Source organism: Microplitis demolitor, chromosome 2 (assembly GCF_026212275.2).
Source record: "Microplitis demolitor isolate Queensland-Clemson2020A chromosome 2, iyMicDemo2.1a, whole genome shotgun sequence".
Lineage (NCBI taxonomy): Eukaryota > Metazoa > Arthropoda > Insecta > Hymenoptera > Braconidae > Microplitis > Microplitis demolitor.
Window position 1 is genome coordinate 5,028,110 of NC_068546.1, and position 21,682 is coordinate 5,049,791.

Here is a 21,682-nt window from a genome sequence, read left to right on the forward strand (position 1 = left end):
CTATTTAACTTCAATTAAATATGGAAATAACACATTTTTTTCTTTTTTTTTTTTTTTCTTTTTAAGATTTTTAGGGGGGAAGGTCGCTTTTTCCTCACATGCATATTCATGTTTGTTAGGGTGTGTCGAAAAAATTGAAAAAAAAATTCCTGATGAACCGCTCTACATATTAGCATGTCAAAATAATATTTTAAGAAATGGCATATGACATATTTTTATAGAGAATTATTATTGAACAAGTAGAGAGCCTCAATTTTTAAACACTATTTTTAATAACTTCGAAATCACAGACCTTCAAATTAATTTAAGTAAATTTTTCATTTCAAAGTTTGTCACAGCGAAAAAATAAAAAATTCGAGATTATTTAATCACTTTTAAGGAAATACATATTTTATTTATCATTTTTCACTTATTTCGGAATTTAAGACAAGCAACATACCATTCTAAAAAAAAAGAAAAAAGAATTTCCTCTAACAAAAATCATTTATTGATCCCAAAATAAATTGAAGTGGCTGCTATTGATTATACAATAGTTACATTCATAAAAAAATTTAAAAAGAATTTTTCCCTCATGTTAACGAGGTAAAAAATTAAAAATTGTGATGAGTGCTATAAAAATATCAATGTTAAGTGCTTAATTTTTAAGAAATTTTTTTCTTTTAATGCATTTTGAGCTTTTTACGGAGTAGAAAAAACGTACTCTATTTTTTTTGGCACATCCTAATTTATATATATATATATATAATATACAGAAAAAAGCTCATCCAATGAAGAATGTATTTAACATTATTTCAGTTCTTTTAAAAGTGGGATCAAATGGGATTTTTCAAAATTATTTTTTGAAATACACTCTTCATATTATCACCAATACAAATTATTAATATATATTATGGTGGTTGTTAAAAATTAAATTTCTCAGGCGCCTCATAAAAAGCTTCTTTTAGTGAAAAAATACACAGGGAATTTGGTTTTTTCTAGTTAAGTAAAAAGAATACGTGCCTCAGGACGATCTAAGTTCACTTTTCGATATAATCGCGGTTTTTTTTTAAATATCTCATGAAATATGCAGATTAAAGGAAAAAATTATAGAAACAATTTTGTAGGAAATTCAATTCTTGACAAAAAAGGTCATGTTCATTTTTTTTATACAATGTATATTTATAAAGGTATTTAAAAAAAACTTTTTTAGATCTTATCAATCGAGCATTTTAAAGATTACGAATGTTAAAAATAAAGTTTCTTCTTATATATAGACAACTTCGTACCTCGTAACATATCAAATTTTATAGGTAATAATTTGTAGGAAATAAAAATGTCTACAAAAAAGGTCCTATTATATTTTGTGATAAGTCTGATAGTTTCGCCGGAAAAGTAACAAGATCTCAAAATTTATTATAAATTCAACTTCAATCTCGAATTACTTATGAACAAATGGATTTATCAAAAAATCATAAGAGACTTTGTTTGTAGAGCATTCAATCCCTACAAAATCATGTATGTTAATTTTTTTACTGTGCATCGTTAGCTAGTTATAAAAATCAGAAGATGCAAAAAAAAATTTTTCCATGTTATTCTTATGGAAAATAGAAAAGTGCAATGCGGAACCTCTCAATGTTAATATTAAGAGCTCTAATTTTCACAGGCGTCTTCTTATATCTAAATGAAACTTTTGAACCTGTTTGCGAGAAGAAAAAAAAAATTTGTTATTTTTTGAATCACCCTAATGCATACATATATAATTAACGCTTTACCGTTTGATAAATCCCTCAATAGAAACAAATAATATTAGGAGAGAAGGAGACAAAATGAGAAAGCATTTTTTGACAAAAAAAATTAAATTTTATTTTTGTTTTTTTTTTTTTTTTAATAGTCTCTAGGGCAAGATGGGGTAAGTTGGTCATCCTAAGTATTGCGAACATTCTAGAATTTCGATTAGAAGAAGTTTTTTGCGTTTCCTATAAAATAGTATACTAGTAATGCTCATATATGAAACTTTTGAAATCGGTGATAAAATCGCAGATAAAATCGGTGATTTCTAGAGACTGTCGATAATATTTACAGAAAAAAAAATTTTTTTTTTTAAGAAGTAGTGTCTAATTTTGCCCTACTCAATATAAATTTTATTTATTTTCTTACTATATAATAAAAATTTAAATGAACACATTTTTTAAATGACAAAAATAATAATAATAATAATAATAATAATAATAATAATAATAATAATAATAATAATAATAATAATAATAATAATAATAATAATAATAATAATAATAATAATAATAATAAGTTTAAAATTTAAAAAAATCATTAGAGTTATGAGCTGCGAAAAATAGGATTACAAGGTGATGTTTTCGACACAAGATATTATTTATTGACTCGTGCACAAAACTGTAAGTCCTGTCTTTTTTTTATGTCTTCTCCTACAATAGTTCTCTTTTTAGGCACTATAAATTTATAACGCAGAGTAAGTTTACTAAACGATTGAAAGCTTTGTAAAATCATTGTATTTTATAATGCAATGAAAAAAATTTTAAATCCAATAAAACGCAAATAATTTAAAGTACATAAAGTTACTCTTTTTTGTGTAAACTGTATTGAATCTTATATTGATAGAAATCGATTCAAAATAATTTGATATCAACCATATTTAAGATAAATAAAAAGATAACTCGGACGATTGGCTTGATAATTTATACGATTTTATGAGAACGTATTCCATGAATATATACATCAATCAGACTGAATATAAATGGTTTCCTTGACCTTAAGATGTGAGCACCTAGCATTGGAATAAAAAATTTATGTTTTTTAAATTGATAACAATAAATTATTGAAGGGCATGAAAATCAAAAGTTTCTAAATCGAACCGTTAAAAATCAAAATATCGAACCTTAAAAAACGACACTATTTTATTTATGTCCATCGAAGTAAAAGATAACGACGGTTACTTTGTTCCGGTCAGAACAAACAATAACTAAATAAAAATTTTAAATGTTCTCTGGTCGAATCAGAGAGGAGCAGAACAGAACAATTTAAACAACTAGAAGAGATTTTTAAGTTTTTTTTATAAAAAAAGTTGTTTATGACTATTCCCATCAAAGTACTACGATAAAACAAAAACTCTATGAATATTTCCTTATTTTATACATGGAAATATTTATAGTTTTTATTATACATTTACTGCCGATTTCCTCAAAGTTATTTGATTTTTCTACAAAAAAAAAAAAAAAAAAAAAAAAAAAAAAAAAATTATTTCATAGAGTTGAGAAAACTGAAGAAAAAAGTATCTTAAGACTCGGCCGTACAAATAGAATTTTCAAATTTTAATTTTCTTTCAATTAATTAATCAACCGTAATTACATCAATTTTTGTAGCGTAAGAAAAAATGTGAAAGACAAATTTTTTCAAAGATTTCCGTTATTCGAGTAACATAATTATTCAAGACGTAGGGAAGGGAGGGGCAAAACGGAGTACTTAAGAAAATACCAAGTTTTCGAGGACTCAAAAACATTGAATCTTTTTTTTTTTAATGACATTCAAAGTAAATAGAAAAAATTTTCAGAAAAAATTTTCATTTTTGTGGGCAAAATGGGGTATGTCCTAAAAAGGGTAAAAAAAAAAATTTATGGATTTTAAATGAATTTGATTATGTTAAACTTTTTTGCAAGTAATTTACATAAAGAAAAATTACATTTTGCATGGTTATTGGATACAAAAGAAGAAAAACAAATTTTTAATAGTTTTTATCATAAAACAAAAATCATTAATATTTTTCAACTGACGATTGATTTTTGAAAAAGTTTAACAAAAAAAATTCGAAATAACGCTCCATTATATTTACAAAAGTGATTTTGGAATGTTTAAAAACCATTAAAATATAAAATTTTTTTTTACCAAAATTTAGGGGGTACCCCGGTTTGCCTACCCTACCCCTTTTCCCCTTCCCTTAATTAGAAAAGTGAAATTCGAAAATTCATTTTTACTACTCACCCTTAAAGAGAAAATTCATCAATAATACGAACGAAATTCTTATTCTGCGCGGGGAATTGATCATTTTTGGAACTTTAATAAAATTCAAGAATAAAAAATTTGGGCAATGGTTTTGGGCACATGGAAATTGTCAAAATAGCTTCCTAGGATCTCAAAACGTCGACATCTAATGACAATTCGGTTTGCGAAAATCGGGGTGAAAACAATAACTTCCCGAATTTCAGAAAATTTATTATTTTCTTAGCGGGAATTTCAAATAGTTTCTAGACCTGGTTCTTGAAAAATACTTATAAAAGTCAAAAAAAAGTTCATTATTGGTATTAAAATTTCTTTTTTGAATATTCTTCAAACCAGGAAAATTTTCAAATCAAAGTATTTTTGCTTAAAAACTTCATAAAAACGTATCTAAAAAGTACTCTAGAAGTCAAAAAGTTTTTTTTACTCTTGAATGTTTTTAAAGTTACAAAAATTATTAACTCAAAAATTCAGAATAGTCTTAATTTTGAAAGTTAACGGTTATGAACCTTTCCAGATAATTTTTAAAATTAATTTTTCATCTCTACATATCCTCATGTGAATATAGGAAAAATAGCCATTTTTTTCTTCGTATATTCGTTACATCAAAATAATCCTCAAAAACAGTCATATAACTACGTATAGAAAAAAAATTTTATCGGGAGCATCATTATAGAAAAATGCAAGTGAGTGATATTCATTAAGACTGATTGATATTAATCATTATATCAACAGAACATATTGTTTTCACTGATGATTAATAACATTTTTTTTCTATCATGCATGATAGAAATATAATAACCGTTGTTATTATAATAATAACTTGACAGTAATTATAGTAATCAGTTATTAAATAAGAAGCATCAGTGCTTATTGATCACCATTTCATAATGATAATCTATTATAATTTCTGAATAGAAATTTTAAATTTGTACGAATTAATGACTGTAATGTTAATACCCGTTGCACGAACCATTGTATTATTGAAGAGTTGTAGCGTTAAGCTTCCATATAAAGTCATTATGAAATCATTAATTTTTGAATTAAATACATTCCATCTTTAAAAATATTGACCTTAATGTGAATTTTTTTAGTTCGTTAAATTTTATTTTTTTTTAAAATTAACCGAAAAATGACCAAATCATTTTTATGATAAATTGACGACTAATTATCAGTCGATTTCTCGTGATTTGATTGAACATAAAAATGTAATTTCGTATCACTAAAAGTAACTAAAGAGTGCCATCGTGCCCCGAAAAGAAATTTATTTTCAATAAAAACTATTGTAAAATATCGTTTAATTTGTTCGAAATAGATCAGAACGATTTATATATGATAATCAAAATCCACAATAGTAATTACTCGCTTAGGTGGGCCATCATACCCCGGTCTGCCCTGTAAATAATAAAAATTGACTAACACACCTAAGAATTTTTTTAAGCCTATAGAAACTTAATTTAATTTATTTTGAACTTTCGTCAAGTATCAAATCTAAGCTGCCTCTCCCCGCCCCACTTTTTCTTCTACGTTTTCATCACGCAAACAAACTACTACTAAGTTTACGGATGAACTAAAGAAACAAAATTTATATCTTTGATAAAATTTACAATCTTTATTTTCTTAATCCATTGACAAAAAATTTATCCTATTCTGTCTCAAGTTTAACTTATACAAATACTACTATATTATCATATTTTAATCCGCGATAGTCTAAAACTTTAAGTAACTGACATGAACATAAATCTTAAAATTTTTTTTTCTTTACATTTTATATCAAAAAGTAAATAGAAAAAAAAATTATAATTTTTATTTTTATATATAAATATGGGCGTAATAGATTTATCATAAAAATGCGCCGGCGTATATTTTAAAAATTTGTAATACATATAAAGTAGGCCTTCATGTATAATTTCATTACTTGGGGTTAGACATTATAATTTGAATCATCGAGAAAAATTTACTTAAGCCTAGAATATCATTATGAAAAAAAATTTTTTTTTAATTTAATACTGTTTCTCTTTCCTTATAATTATGACATTCTTTATTCAAAAAAGAATTTCTTCAATTTCCGCGTTTGCTAATATATATTTTTTCGTGGTATGGGAGTAAAATTAGCTTGTTTCGACTGGCTGTAGAGAAACTGAAACTTTAAGTTTCGATGCTGATATCATCCGGTAACTTTTCAAATTATTCGATTCGAATCCGAAAATTCCCATTAGTCCCAAATATTCAATTTTTGTTTAACAGTGAGCTTAATTTACAAGAAAAACGAAAAGTAATTATCTAGTAGATTCATGTCAGAGTTCTGTGTACTTCAGAAAAAATTTGAATTATTGGAAACAATATCAAAATTTTAATTCACTCAAAAGAAAATTTTCAAAGTATTCGAAAAAATTCGAAAATTTACGAATTATTTAAAAAATTCGATTTGATACGAATATTTCATCAGTACGGATCATTCTCACACCCCTAAAATTTATATTATTTATAATTAAATACAATGATTTTAACACGAATTTTTTTTTTGTTGTTAAATCAATGATATTTCATTTGTATAAAGTCAAAAAGGTGATATTCTATGTAACGGTTTAGTGAATCACAAGTGCAATAAAAAATAGGAAGTTGTGAAAAGGGACGAAGGTGGGGATTGAAAAGATAAAAAGAGGGGATGGATGAGCATGAGACGTCTGCCGCCTGTCTGCCTTCCGCCTTTCACCCTTCCACATTTGTCGTTTTTTTTTTTTTTATTATTTATTTCTGTCTATCTCATTCTCTCTTTTTTCTCTTTTTCTCTCGTACGCGCATTCCTTAAGGGCTTCTCACTTTTTCCTATCCTTTACATCCTCGTTCCACCACGATGCGTTCACGAGGGTTGGGTGCACGAGCACGAAATTACGGTAGTCATCACCTCCGGTTCAATAGATTTATCGCACGTAAAGCATAAAGTTACAAAGTATCGATTCAATATAGTTTTTTTTTTTTTTTTTTAAAGTTTTTTTATCATTTTTCTTCAAGGGTGTACTGTCAAGGGTTGATGACCACTTTTATCTATGGGAATTTAAAAAAGTATATTGTATATTTTATTCTTTGCAATACAATATTTTAGATAACTAAAAAAAATTTTTTTTCAAAGATATTTCATAGTCTTAAATTGAAATGAAAAGTATTTCATTTTAATGACTAAATGCTATTAGTATAAAACTAAAAAAAAAACACATAGAATAAAAATTTCAATTTGTTGCCAGCATGTATTTTTTTTCTTCCTTCTATAATATGTCAAGTATTCTTCAGGCGTCAGGAAATTTGACCTACTTAGCTGATATGTCAGACACGTAAGATTTTCCTTGGCACTCTCACTGGTGGCGATGATAAAAACTATTAGATTGCAACACTAAAGAGGAGAAAGGTAAAGATAAAGTCGTACGGATTTTACGTTCATTTTATAATTCTTTTTTTAATTTTTAAAAACCCTTGTATGTATTGCTGTATATCTATATGGATATTAATTTCACAATATTTTTTGTAAAAATACAGTCGACTACTCGTCATAAGCCTCTTCCCCGTAATCGGGAGTTACTGAGTCCAAACAGTTTCTCCACTCAACCACTCTAAGGAGTTTCGTACCAGAGAGCTCGTTATAAACCTCCGTTAAAATTATCAAAATTATAAACTAACAATAGGAGAAAATAGACAAATTAATGATGAAAATTTACTATCTATGTTTCACGGAGAATAATTTAATCATTATTAAGTAAAATATAATTTATTGTTCGTAATTACGATCATGAATTATATTTAAAGCTTCTGTTACAATTGAAAATTTTTATTGAGTATTATGTTTATCAATAAAATTATTATTTTTATTATTACTTTCATTAATACTGTTATCATTATAATTTTTTGCATTATAATTATTATTTGTATAAAAATATAAGTATTTATTTTAGCGCTATAAGCACCAGAAAAATCGGGATAGTTGCGTATGTAACAAGACATAAATATGACGTTTAAAATCATATAAAATAAAACAGGCTTATAACGAATAGTCAAGAACAAAACTAAACGCACGAAAGTGGGAAGACTGGAATTCCCAGAAAAATTTTCCCTACGTCCCCTGGACCAGGTTTATGACGGGTAGTCGACTGTATTACTAATTTGGTTACTGATGTGATACTGCATGTGATATTGCATGCAAGGGATAAAACAAGACGATTTCAGACGAAGATCAAATTGACTGTCCGAGTCGAAGGCAAGGGCTGACATCACCTGGTCTAAAATCGTGCTTTATTCCGCTCCATGGGCTGCATTGTTTATATTACTTGCATCAATACTGAGAATTTAATGTATGAGGTTAGTTGAAACAGGCTAATTTCTGACCGACAGTCGCATGCAGCAAAAAAAAAACGCTAAATTTCAAATATGCGTTATTTTGGTTACTTTTTCCGATACAACTGTTAGTTTGGTTGGTTATTACACGGAGAAAACATACCATAAAATTAACAATACTAGTTTAATAAACCCATGTGAAAAAAAATATATTTCCGGATATATCTAAGCAAAACTGCATACATGCGACAAATAAAAACATGTCTTATATATGTAGTTTGGCCTGGATGTATCTGGATATATATTTTTTTGTCTGGAAGCTGGAACTATTTAACGCCAGTGTGACTTTTTACAGTGCTCTTTATAAAATGTAAAGTCTTAACGCAAACTATATACATTTAATAGGAAGCACTGTAAAAAGTCACACTCATGCCACTCGGAAAAATTTGAACACGACTGTCCAGCACATGAATGCATCGTGTGCTAGAAAAAAAAACGGCTGAGCACATGATTGGTTCGGGTGCTCACAGTCAGTTCATTTTTAGAACTGTACTCAGTCTAGTGCAACACAAAAATACTAGTACCGAAATCACTCGGGTGCGGAGGATACTAATTCACGTGCGCACAGGAATGCGTAATGCCCTGCATAAGACTGACTATATGATACAACAGTGGTTAGTGTTTAGTACAAGGTCATGTGCCACCCATGACTGAATAGTGTTTGACACGATAGTTACTCTTGTGCTGCACTCGAACTACATCTTTCGAAACAAAATTAAATTTAAAAAAATGTTATTCGTATGCAGCAATCGTGTTCAAATTTTTTCATGAAGTTGTTCCAGTTTTATAAGTAGCACTGTAATTTTTTTCAAAATTTTATAAAGAAATTCTCCCCGTGTAGAATAACTCGACTAGAAATTATACTCAAGCATACATTGGGACTCCATTGGGTATTAATAGGGCAAGTTCGATGGGGTTATCCCTATTGAGATATGATTGGGAACATATCGGATAAGCCCAACATTAAAATAAAACATTGCGATTGGGTTTTAAAAAAATTTTTTTATGTTAAGATTTTAGTGGGATTTATTGGGTTGGCCTAAAGTTTCTGTAGGGTATACCCAATTGAAACCCTATAGGCTTTGCCTCATTGGGAAACAGTTGGGTATACCCAATTTGGACCCAATAGGGATGACCCGATTGGGATCATCTTGGACTACGCGTTGCATCCCAACGTTGAGTGTTCTATATGAAACCCAATTAGATACCAATAGGTCTTACAACTTCTTTTCTAGACTTTTTAACTATATAGAGATTTGTAATAAACAAATCGGATTCAGAGATGAAATAAAGTCAGAAACTAATTCAGCCAACATAAACTGATAAATTTCTTCCCTAGAAAAAAAAAAACTGATTAGTTTCTGCCGTTTAATCGCATTGGTCTGAAATTAGCTTGATTCGACTGGCAAAACAGACATTGAGATTTGCAGTTTTAATGTGGGTGATATGTTAACAAAATTTTGTCAATATTTTTTAATAAATTAACTGATTTAGATAATTTATTCCTTAGTGCAATAAAATCGATGGGTAGAAACTTGAAATTTGTATAATTAAAATTGATGAGCTCTCAATATTAATGACTCTTCTTTATTACTGCGACAAGTAGTAAAATTGGTTCACTTGAAAATGACAGTATTTATAAAAGTGACCTTCAATGCTACAATATCTCAGAACATTCCAAAATTTTAGTATTTGTCGACAAGCGATCATTCTTACTTTCGTAAAGTATCGATTGCTTCCTTAGTAAACTTTTTAATTAGATTTTTAAAAAATTTGTGCAAAACACAAAATAGTATTTTGTGCGACAAAAAATGTGTGACTGCCTGAAACAAATGCGATGGCTGAAATCACGCAGTCTGAAATCGTAATTAACCCCGTGACACGCACTATATTTTTAATAATTACCTGCATTGAAACTCAATTAGAGTTAGAAAATCTGGAGCCATTTGAAACAATACAATTTAAGAGCAATAGCGCTTTTACGAATTTAACTATCAAGTTGACGTATGGTTATTATACACGGGAAGAAAATTGTTGTTATTAATGCTATCAATCGTACCGCCAAGCAAGTCTAGTTAAAAGAACGATTTCATAAAGCTATAGTAGCAACCCGTATTGCTATAATAGCGATCCATTTATCACCGCTTGCTGTAAGATTGCTGTCATCGCTATACCGTTTATTTCTAACCTAGCTAACCTTTAAATAGTTAATGAGTATCGCAGTAGTCAGGAAACTGTATTGCAATTATAAAGAAAATTTTACTTCCTACGTAAGGTTTACAATAAACAAGCTGCGTCAAAAAATTAAATCTGTTTCAAAATTAATGATAAATTCAAATATTTTTTATTTAATATAGGTTTTTAAATTGTATTTATTTCATATGGGAATTAAATCGGTTTTTGTCTGTACTATTCCCTATCCAGGTAAATATTAGACTTGTTTTCGTATTATATATTTAGGGTGTTTTTAATCGCTTTTAGATCAAAAACAGGCTTTTTTTACTACAATATATAGTCTAGTTTTAACCGTCATTAGATCAAAAACAGGACTTTGTACAAACATGAATAATAATCTAGATTTATAAATCTATTTTAATTTTCTGGACATTTAAAACATGCTAATGCGCATTCGTAATAAGATGTCACAAGAATTTTGATGGTTTCTAATGCCATAATATTTTTCAGTTTTATCCAGTAAATAAGAAAAATTTCTTGACATTTTGAGAGTAATTTTATTACTTTTATTCAATTTTATAAATATTCAGTCAAGACAACTAAAAAATAAAGTTGTCAAACTATCATTAACTGCCGAAATTTTGAAACAAAAGACACTGAGCAAATGGTAAACAAAACATAATCAATTCTGGAACTTTGAATATTTTTTATAAAAATTGTCCATAAATAAAAATATTACAAGTCCATGATTTAATCTAGTTTTGCCGGTGCGAATTTTCAGCACTAAAATTTTTTCAAGTTCAAGAATTAATCTAGTTTTGTCTGCCCGTAACGCAATCGTTTTTTTAAACAACAGATCAAAAACAGTTTAAAATTTTTGTAAAATATCAAAAACAGATCAACTAGTTCAAATACAGACCAATCAATTTAAATCCAGTCCAGTTAGACTAAAATCAGATCTAATTTTTCGACCCGGGAGCGTTATTCTAAAAAAGCTGAAGTAAAATCAGAAAACCATAAAGCGAAGGCAATCAAGGTTTTTCATTTCGAGGGAAAAATTGATTCTTTTCAACCTGCTAATCCATATAAGTCTGAAATGGGCTTATTTGAACTATCTAAATACACTAAACAATTGCAGTTTTAAATAACAATTTTAGGATTTTACTAAATATTGATCTACTCAATGAAAAATTTATGGTAACAATCATATATTATGGAAATGGGTCCTATTTTGTATGGTAACAGGTTTTTTTGAAATATCGATTATAGAAAAGGCACCCTTACAAATTGTAACCATTGCTATCTCTATGAGTTAAGTCCTATACGATATCCTATACGAAATAGTTCCTATTACAATAATGGTTCCCATGTCGTATGGGAAAAGGTTTTTTTTACTATGGGTTAGCACCCATACAAATTTTAGTAGCTACTCCTATCTATATGGGTCCCATTCCTATACGGTATCAGAATAGTTCCTACCAAATTGTAAAAAATCCTACGTCATTGTAGTAATCGTTCCCATATTACTATGGCAAACGTTACGATGCATTACGATTCCTGTAATGTATTCAAAGCAGGCAATGTAAAAAATGTGTTATTTAAAGTTTTCTTGAGGTAGTTTACTCGCAAACTGACTTTTTATAACAATTTCATCTAATTGAAATAGCGGCAGTGAGTTCCAAAACGTTGTACCTAAGATCAAAAATGACTTCTGATAAATTGTTGATCGAGCAATAGGCGCTATAAATGTATCAGTTCTGTTGTTGTTACGATGTCTAGCAATGTTGTGATTTAATCTAATGTATTCTTTCAATAGAGCGTTGTTTTCTAATATGAGTATACCATATACCTAGATAGCAAAATGACGTCTTGATGAGTTCTTAATGAGTTCCTATTTATGATTTGGATGTCTTATCAACATCTTAAAGAAGTCTTTAAGAAGTTCTCAAGTTGTCGAATGAGCCAGATAGAACTCAGTAAGACTTCTTTAAAAAGAGTTCTTTTTTCTGACTTCGCAAATAAGACTTCAGTATGAATTTACCATGACGTCTTTAAGGAGCTCTTAGTTTTGACTTCATAAAGAAGTTAAAAAATGAATACATTTAGACGTCACAAAACTGACGTCTTATTTATTGAGTCTTTAAGAACTCTTAATTAAGAGTTTTTAAAAATGTCACCTTTAAGAAGTCATTATATAACTTCTTGAGGACGCCTTCAAAAAGACGTCATAAAGCAGTCATTCCGACTTGAATGCTGTCTGGGTACAAGCATCTTAATAACTATAATCTTCGATTATGTGGTGACAGCAAATATGATACCAAGGTTGATGTCCTGCATGTAATTTAAAAAAATCTAGACTGGGACTAACCTAAAAAAAAAAGTCATATTTTTACGTATAATTCAAATTATTTTGCTTAAGAATCTTTCCAAAAACTAATAGGTTACAAAAAGAAAAATTTCAAAATTAAGAATATATAAAAATGATCATACTACCGATTAGTAAAAAATTTATAAATATTCAAATAAATTTGTCTCACTATTTTAAATTTAAAAAAACGAGTAAGCGATATCAAGTAAAAGAGGAAGCAATAGCGAGTGAGAGAGTAAACAATAGCACACACTATAGGTCGCGAGTGAACTACTTTATTTCACAAGTCAAAAAATTTTGCCACGAAACGGTTAAAAGGTTTACTAGTAAAGCATTAGTTCCATGCATGAATTTATTAGATCCTTTATACCATGCACCATTTTCATTGGTCCGAAAAATATGATAAATAAAAATCCAAAATAAGTTGTATGACTTTTCATAGAATTCTGATTTTCTGTATCCTACAATACTCAATAAAAATATGATATATTTTCGAGCTTTATAAATATACTTTCGATAATGTCTTTATACATCAAGTATTTCAACTGTCTACAAATAAGTTTGCGTAGATAGCAAAAAGTTTCGAAACTAGCTGATAGACTTTAGTCAATTGACATTTTTTTTTGTTAGTCTACTTATACTTGTTTCTGTTTTATTGGTTGACATAGCATAGAAAAAAATCGAATTTTCCTATGAATTGTTTTAACTATAAGTGAAAAAAAAAATTGTTTATAACAATATAATAAAAACTAAGTGTAAGATTAGTAAACACTCATTATTTATCAAAAGTAAAAAAAGAGTTAATTAGTGACTAGGCAGCAAATACGGAATAGTTTTAGAGAAAATCGGATAATTTTTTTTAAAGATTATTTCCAGATACACAGTAAAAAATATTGTGTTAAAACAACATAATCGGTGAGTTAGAAACGGTCCACACAATATTTGTGTTATTTTTTAACACAGGCTGTTTTGTGTTAAATTTCAACGCAAAATTCGGACAATACCAAAAGTAAATTCGACTCCTTTCAAATGCCAGTGACTACACAAAATAAATGTTAATTTTTACATTTTATTTTTTTACCATGAATATATATTAAAGATAATTTTTATATTTTTTTGAGGTTATCGAAAGTGATAACAATTATTATTTTAGATTGAACTATTTTTTGATAGTGAACAATACGTATGTTAGACTCAAGTAAAAAAAAATTACGTAATATATCATACCAGTTGTGAAAAGTAAATCAATTAAATTTTTAAAAAATAAAAACACATTTTTATTTAGCAAAAAAAAAAAAAATAATTTTAACAAAATCTTTCTTATAAATTGTCGATTTTACTTTCCTTTTTCCAATAATTCTTCCATGATTATAGACTGAATTTTCAACAGAAATTTTGCGTTAATTTTAAAGTAACATCCCATATTATAATCTTGTTCAAGGTTTGAGCAAGCCTGGTCTCAAGTTCGATAGACGTTAGTGTCTTTTCCTATCTATGTGTCTTGCTGAAGATTTTAACAGCAAGTCTAGTAGTGCAAGCCTTATACAAGAAATTCGTGCCAGATTATAATTCAATTCTGAAAAGAGACTATAGTTGAAAATAGTTGCGCATGTCTTGCTCAAGATCTGCTCAAGGCTCAAAATTAACCTTGAGTCTTCAGCAGATTTTGAGCAAGCCATGCGTGAGTACTTGCCGTAAGTTACTGGTGCATAAAATGCGTCGGCAACTTCTCAACTGCAGCATACGTAGAAAAAGACAATATTGATTAGAGGTTATGCTCAAGACACTAGTACCAGATTCTTGCTCACCCTAGTAGAAATAATCAAGGGCCGCCTAGATTACAAACTAGGCCCTCGCTAGCGATATGGAGGCAAAACTAGAAATCGCGCCACCTACAACTCATGCGTAAATATTGCTTGAACCAATATCCGTGTACGCTAGTATGTGTGTATTTTATTGTATACAGTAAATAACCTATGAGAAGAATGAAAATTACGTTTATAAATATTTTGAGAACTTGAAAAAATAATACAGTTTAAATTAATTGTGTAATTATGTTGTTGATATCTCAGTGTATAAGTAAATAATAAATTTTAATAATGGATGCAATTAAAAGACTTGATACAATAACCAAACTCCGAATTTGGGCAATAAAATCCAATATTGCAGATTGTCATTTAGACGATTTGTTAAAAATATTACAATGTAGTGTACTTCCAGAAAAATATGTGAAATTAAATAGTTAAATAATAATGATGTGAAGAAATAGTAATTTTAATGTTACCATAATTAATAAATGTTAGAATATTCAAATTTTAAAATATTTAAAAAATAAATAAATTATGTTGTATTGTTTTTTATAATATTCGTTTCATAAAAAAGTTTAGATAAAAGAATGTTAAAGAAAAAAGTTTTTAAATTATTCAGACTATTAATAATTATTAGATTTAAAATTAGTAATTTAATTGTTACAAATAATTTCTATTTCAATTATTTTAAAGATTAATTTATATTAGTTTATTTGTATTTAATCAATATATAACCTATAATTGGGAATCATGAGATTTAGTATCGCCATTCTTTATTTCATTTCTAGGCAAACTAGCCAGCGCCTCGAATTCATTTCTACTAGGGCAAGCATGTGTTACTTGAACACTTAATAAATGTTAATAGTTTCAATTTTTGTACTAAGTAACATTTCTAAAGTGTTAACTAGTGGTTCGATTTAAAATTTTTAAGTCACATTCTGAAATGCGTTGATTTAACTCAAAATAATCAACACAGACCATTTTTAACACAGATACACAAAATTTTACTGTGTATCCAAGTGAATACGCGTTATTGGAAATTTTCATATCTTTTAGAGCAATACTATCTTCCAAAAAAAAAATTATATGTAACAAGGAAAATCCTTTAATATTATTAAATATGAAGGCTAAATCACCTATAAATCGATGAAATAGAAATTTTCTAACATTAACAACGAGAAGTTTAACGTTCCTGAAAACCATAAAGTAAGAGAATTCACGACAGTAGACGGACACTTCTCCCACTTTTTATAAGAAATGGTGCAGATTCATAGTAAAGGAGTGTTAACGTTACTGAGATTCCACTGTATCTGATTTTCTACAAGAGTAAAATTTTCAAAAAAAAAAAAAAAAAAAAAAAAAAATATATTACATTGACGACTCTTTAATTTTGCAATTTAATATACCTCGAATTACATGTAAGGAAAAAAAATATTGAAGTTTTTTAATTGCAAAAAATAGGTTGCCATGGCAACCTTCAGGGTAGTGACTTTTATAGTGAAATATTCCATCAAATTCAAGTCAGGTCATTCTAAACGACAATCTTAACTGTTATAGCGACTTAAACTTCACAATAGTGCCAAACTGCATGAAATATTTTATGCGACAGAACAATGAAATACGTGAATATTTCATTTAATCTCGTAAAAATGTATATTAATAAAAAGTCAGAGGTGGCTATTAATTTATATAACTTTCGAAATCACTAATATTTTTAATATCGATAATTATTTTATTAATTAGTGTATAATTGTCGCTTTTTATTTCTCAAAATCAGTTTATTGAAATCAAGATAATTTATTTTGCTCTACTTGGAATTGATTAACTTCGTACCATGGCTACATGGTGACACTGGATGAAATTTTCAACGAATGCCACTATCTAGTCGTCTTATTACCTATCAGAAATCGATTTTAGTTACTTGCATTCGCATCTAGCTTTAGCCTTGAAGTTATTATTGTGGAAAATTCTGACACATTTTAAAGGCCATTCGGCATTTGAAATGAAAGGAAAAAAATAAACTTTAAAAAGTAATGTTTGAAATTATAACCCAGAACCCGGGTGCCAATATGGGGAATTTTAACATTCCAAATACATAATAAATTTTATAATACGTGTCGTCAATTTTTTAAGTTTTACTTATGATTTTTAAAGTTCAAATAGTAATTTTTCTAGCATAGACATTAAATTTTAATATTCATTCTGTAACTATTTACGTTTTAATATATAAATTGAAGAATTACTATTCAGAATGATAATATTTACTGATCACTTTATTATTATATTATTTGTCACTTCTTAATTTATATAGTTAATTTTTTTCCGTGTAATTAAAAAATGAATTCTGTCTAATTCTGCAGGAAAACCAGAATTCCTCCAAATCAAAATGAATTTAAATAATTCTATTCGATTTAATTTTGATTAATTCGAAAATAATTCTCCAATTTCTGGTTCTGAATCCGAATTAAACTGAATTAAAATAAATTTGAAATTTTTAAATCGGTTTTATTCTGTTTAATTCAAATTCAAATTTTTAATTCAGTTGAATTCTGTTTAGCAGAATTCGACAAAATATAACAGAATTAAAATTTTGAATTCGGTTGAATTCAGTTGTTTAATCAGGGATAACTTGAAAATTTTAATTGCGACCTTTTCCTAAATACTCAACCGATTTTTCAAATTTTATTACGAGTAAGTCAAACAAATCATCATTTTACAAATTGTCATTTTATCATTGTACTACTCTGTAAAAAGTTAAGAGTGAATTTCTAGTGAATATGGATTTCATTTCAATGCGAATTCACTCCGTCACTCCAAAAATAATTTTAATACAGTTGATGTAATTGAAGTTGAATAAAACAAATTTACGTAAATATGTTTTTAATTTATTTATATTACGTAAAAAATAATGCCCTATATGTACAAGTTGGGTTATGATGAAAATTATATCAGCTCACTGCTGAATCAGTAAAACTCACTGTTAACTTTTAACGACCATACCTCGCCCAGGCCACCTAGGGTAATAACAGCTACATGGAGTAACTCATTACCCCACGCTGAAAAACCCAGCCAGACAAGATGTGTAAATGTTTTGAGACTTTTAACCAATTGTGTCATGTTCGTTGACGAGTTCTTCAATATTCCTAATGGTTTAACTTGGTTAATTTTTATATGGCTTTCTAAAAACTGGTCATATAGATCAAAATTCTGGAAAAATTGATTTTTTTGCAAAAAAATTCACTACTCCGCCATTTTGCAATATTAACGACTAAAACTTCGGGGTTGTCCGCACAATATATACCACTACCACAAAAAAATATTAGTATCCACCAATCTTCAAAAAGTATAGTTATTTTGTAAAATTACTGGAAGGAAAAATGAAAAAAAAATTACAAATGATAAAATTGACTTCTTTTGCATTTATTGCATTAAAAATACATGTTTATGAATAATAACGTGAAAAAATAGTGTTTTTATGTTAAATGAAAAAAAATACAACATATGAGTCATATTTACTGACAAGCACACTCTATACATAAAGAGAACCGATGTTCGTCGCAAACCGGTCTATTACAAGCCGAACACCCGATACGCGATTTTTTATCTTTTTTTCGATTACAGACTACGCACCTTTGTGCCATGTCAAATGTAACTTTTTCGAGGTGGTCTATGTTTGGCTCGTTATCAGTTTCAAGGATGCCCTTGATAACGATTCGCAGTTCTTTCCGCAGACATGGTTCCTCCAATCTCTGTCGTAGCATAGGGAAGGTAAGATGAGCAATTAGTTTTTTCAATACTATGATGGCAGTAGTAGATTCCCGAGTATCGCCGACTTTGAGTTTCCACAGAATACGTGCATTCACTGCTGCTTGATCAAGCATCCCGAAAAAAATCCGCATCGGCCACCTGTTCGTTTTCCGAGCGACTGTATAGGCGTGGCATAGCTGATCAAAAGTTTCAGTCCCTCCTTTTCTATCATTATAATGGAGAATGATATTCGGCTTGCCGCCCGTTATCTCTCGTGTATGGAGATAAGTCGAAGCCACCAAGACGATTTTGTTCTTCTTCGGTGTATAGAAAAGCAAAGTTATGTTTTTAGTGTGACAAAACTTTGTTTTAGGAGGATTCTTCGACGCTACCTTCATCTCCAGAGGAATCTCTCGGTTATTCTTCCTAATAGCTCCAGTCAGAAACAATTTGAAAGGTTCATGAATTGGAGGTGCCGTGAATTGGAGCCGTTACGGCTTCAAAAAAGTATTCTCCTCTTGGTAATTTCTGGGGGTTAGAAATAGTTGCGTTTTTACCGAGATACGGTATAGCGTGAATCAGATAGGCGGTCGAAGCGTCGTTGAGAGTTAACAATTTTAGTCCGTACTTGTCCGGTTTCGATTTGATGTACATCCGAAATACACCAATTTAATATAGTGGAAACCTAAAACATGCAAACCTTCTCAATAAGACAATTTATAAATAAATTGAGAAAAATATAGATAGCCCGAACTGGGAATCGAACCCAGACCATGTCGGTATCGCGCCGAGTGCTCTACCAGTTGAGCTATCCGGCACTATACTATATTCCGTTTAATTTGATCTATAACTTATTGAGCCACACCGTCCATCGTACGGTATTACACCAATTTAATACAGTGGAAACCTAAAACACACTGGCCCCTGTATCCGAGTAATTGTTCGTCAACAGTACATTGACTACTGGGATGATAATACTTGGTGTAGTTGTTGATGAAAATGGACCAAATATTTCTGATGGGTGAAAATCGGTCATGGGGATCTCTATTTTCTTTGGTATCAAAACGCAGACAAGACTGAAGAAACTCAAACCTTATTCGAGGAAAGACACTTCTGTAGAAGTAGATTCCGTTTTTTTTATCCCAGAGCATGTTGTTATCTACACGGGAAGACTTCCATAAGCCAGCATAGTATAAGACACCGATGTAAGCTTTAATTTCAAGAGCGCTAGTGTGATGGTGGTAGGTCTGGACTCGATCTTCAGCAACTAGGGAAGCACAAATCTCTTCAATTTTCTCATTCGTGTTATTGACGATTATTTCAATAATTTCTTGATTGAATAAGAGATCTCAAAAATTCTCTAGAGAATTCAGATTTACTGCATCATCTGCCAAACTTGCTTCATACGAAACTTCATTAGCAGTTACACGATCTGATCTTCGTTCAGCTGAGTTCGTTTCCCAGGCAAATCTATTTTTACTTTATAATTTAGTCAATGGGCGACCACCTCGACGAGATTTGGAAGAAGATTCTTTCAGATCTATACTTGTTTTGCGTTTACGAGATTCTGAAGCCCGTGGATTTACAACTGCATTTCGCTCGTCTTCTTCGTTGGTATAATCAATTTGAAAATCACTCGTGTCCGATACATCCTGTTCTGAATCCGTGTTAGATTGTTGTTCACAATCAGAATCTTTGTCAATATTTTCATCCAGTAACTCGTTCCGCTGAGTTTTCGACCGAAAATTGTACATCTGAAGGAAAATTCATTAAAATTTTTTATGTTTATGGAACTAAGTATATATATTAGACTGTTTCAAATTAGGGGTCTACTTTAATTTTTTGATGAACATTGAAAAATCGAAAGGGTATGTTAAAATTATTTAGAGGTGGCTATTGATAATTTTTGATTTTTCATTTAGTAACATGGTAAAAAATACATAACTTCCGAAAAAATCAAGATACAAAAAATCTCTTCTCAAATATTTTGTAGCAAATTTTCTGATCTACAAAAAAGGTCTTTTGTGATTTTTGTATAAATTCAACCATTCACAAGATATCCGACGTCAAAGTTTGATACAATTCGAAGAAGTTGTTTTCGCTCGTTCTGAATTTCATACCATGTCAACTAATGAAAATTCAGAAATTCTCAATATAGTTATTTTATAGGAAATTGAATGCTCTACAAAAAAAGTCTCTTATCATTCTTTTAAAAATCCATCTGTTCAAAAGTTATTAGAGCTAGAAGTAAAGTTGGAGATCTTTTTACTTTTCCAGTGAAACTATCGGGCTAATCATAAAATGTCATAGAATCTTTTTTGTAGGCAATTTTATTTCCTACAAATTATATTTGATAAATTTTTTTTAAATTCTGCATTATCTTCTAGTTATTTCCATTTTAATGTCGAGCTCTTAAAACCGATCAGAATACTGTTTTTAGGAGCTTGGCATTAAAATGGAACGTGTTGATCGTTGTGAACACTTAGTGAAACGCACCCCTAGACTCCACGTGTTTTCATACAATGAACATACTTAAGATTTATTCGGTAGACAATTCATATTTTACATAAATAGACTAGATTTTATAAAAAAGATGAAAATAATACTTTTTGTTACTAAAAAAAAAAACTTACCTTTATTTGATCAATTGGCACTGAAATAAGTATCAACTTATTTTTATCAAAAAATAAAAAAAATATTGTGACTGAACTGCGGTTATGGCCACACTGGGGTAACTAGTTACTCCAAGCCGATAAAACGAACGCTCACAACGCCACCATGCATTTCTTTGACTTCTATGTAGTGAAGTCACATCTCACACATGTCTGTCACCGGCGGATGGCGTTCATTGTGTTTATTTGAAAGGTTTATGCAGGGTAAAGGTACCTCTATCCTCCATAGGTTTTAGAGCTCTAATTCTACTTTTGTTTAAGCCTGGAGTGACTAGTCATCCCATGTGGTCGTTAAGGGTTAAATCAGTGACTAAGTCCGCCATTAAAATTCACTGGTTTACCAGTGAAGTCTACTGAGTAACCAGTGGGATTAAATGGCTGCCAAGATCACTGGTCAAATCAGTGAGTTTTACTAGTAAATTAGTGAGGTTTCAGTGGCGAACCAGTAGAATCCCACTGATTCAAATTAAGAGAGTACAATATCCTCTTTTTTTCTCTTTGCATAATTAAGTTTCATTTAA

General features: G+C 29.3%; 1 protein-coding gene across 1 annotated transcript in view; it reads right to left on the reverse strand.

Annotated features, from left to right (window-relative positions):
* LOC103570113 (inhibin beta chain) overlaps positions 1–21,682 on the reverse strand; it is an 81,319-nt gene that overhangs the window by 5,025 nt on the left and 54,612 nt on the right. The gene's annotated exons all lie outside the window — the stretch shown is intronic.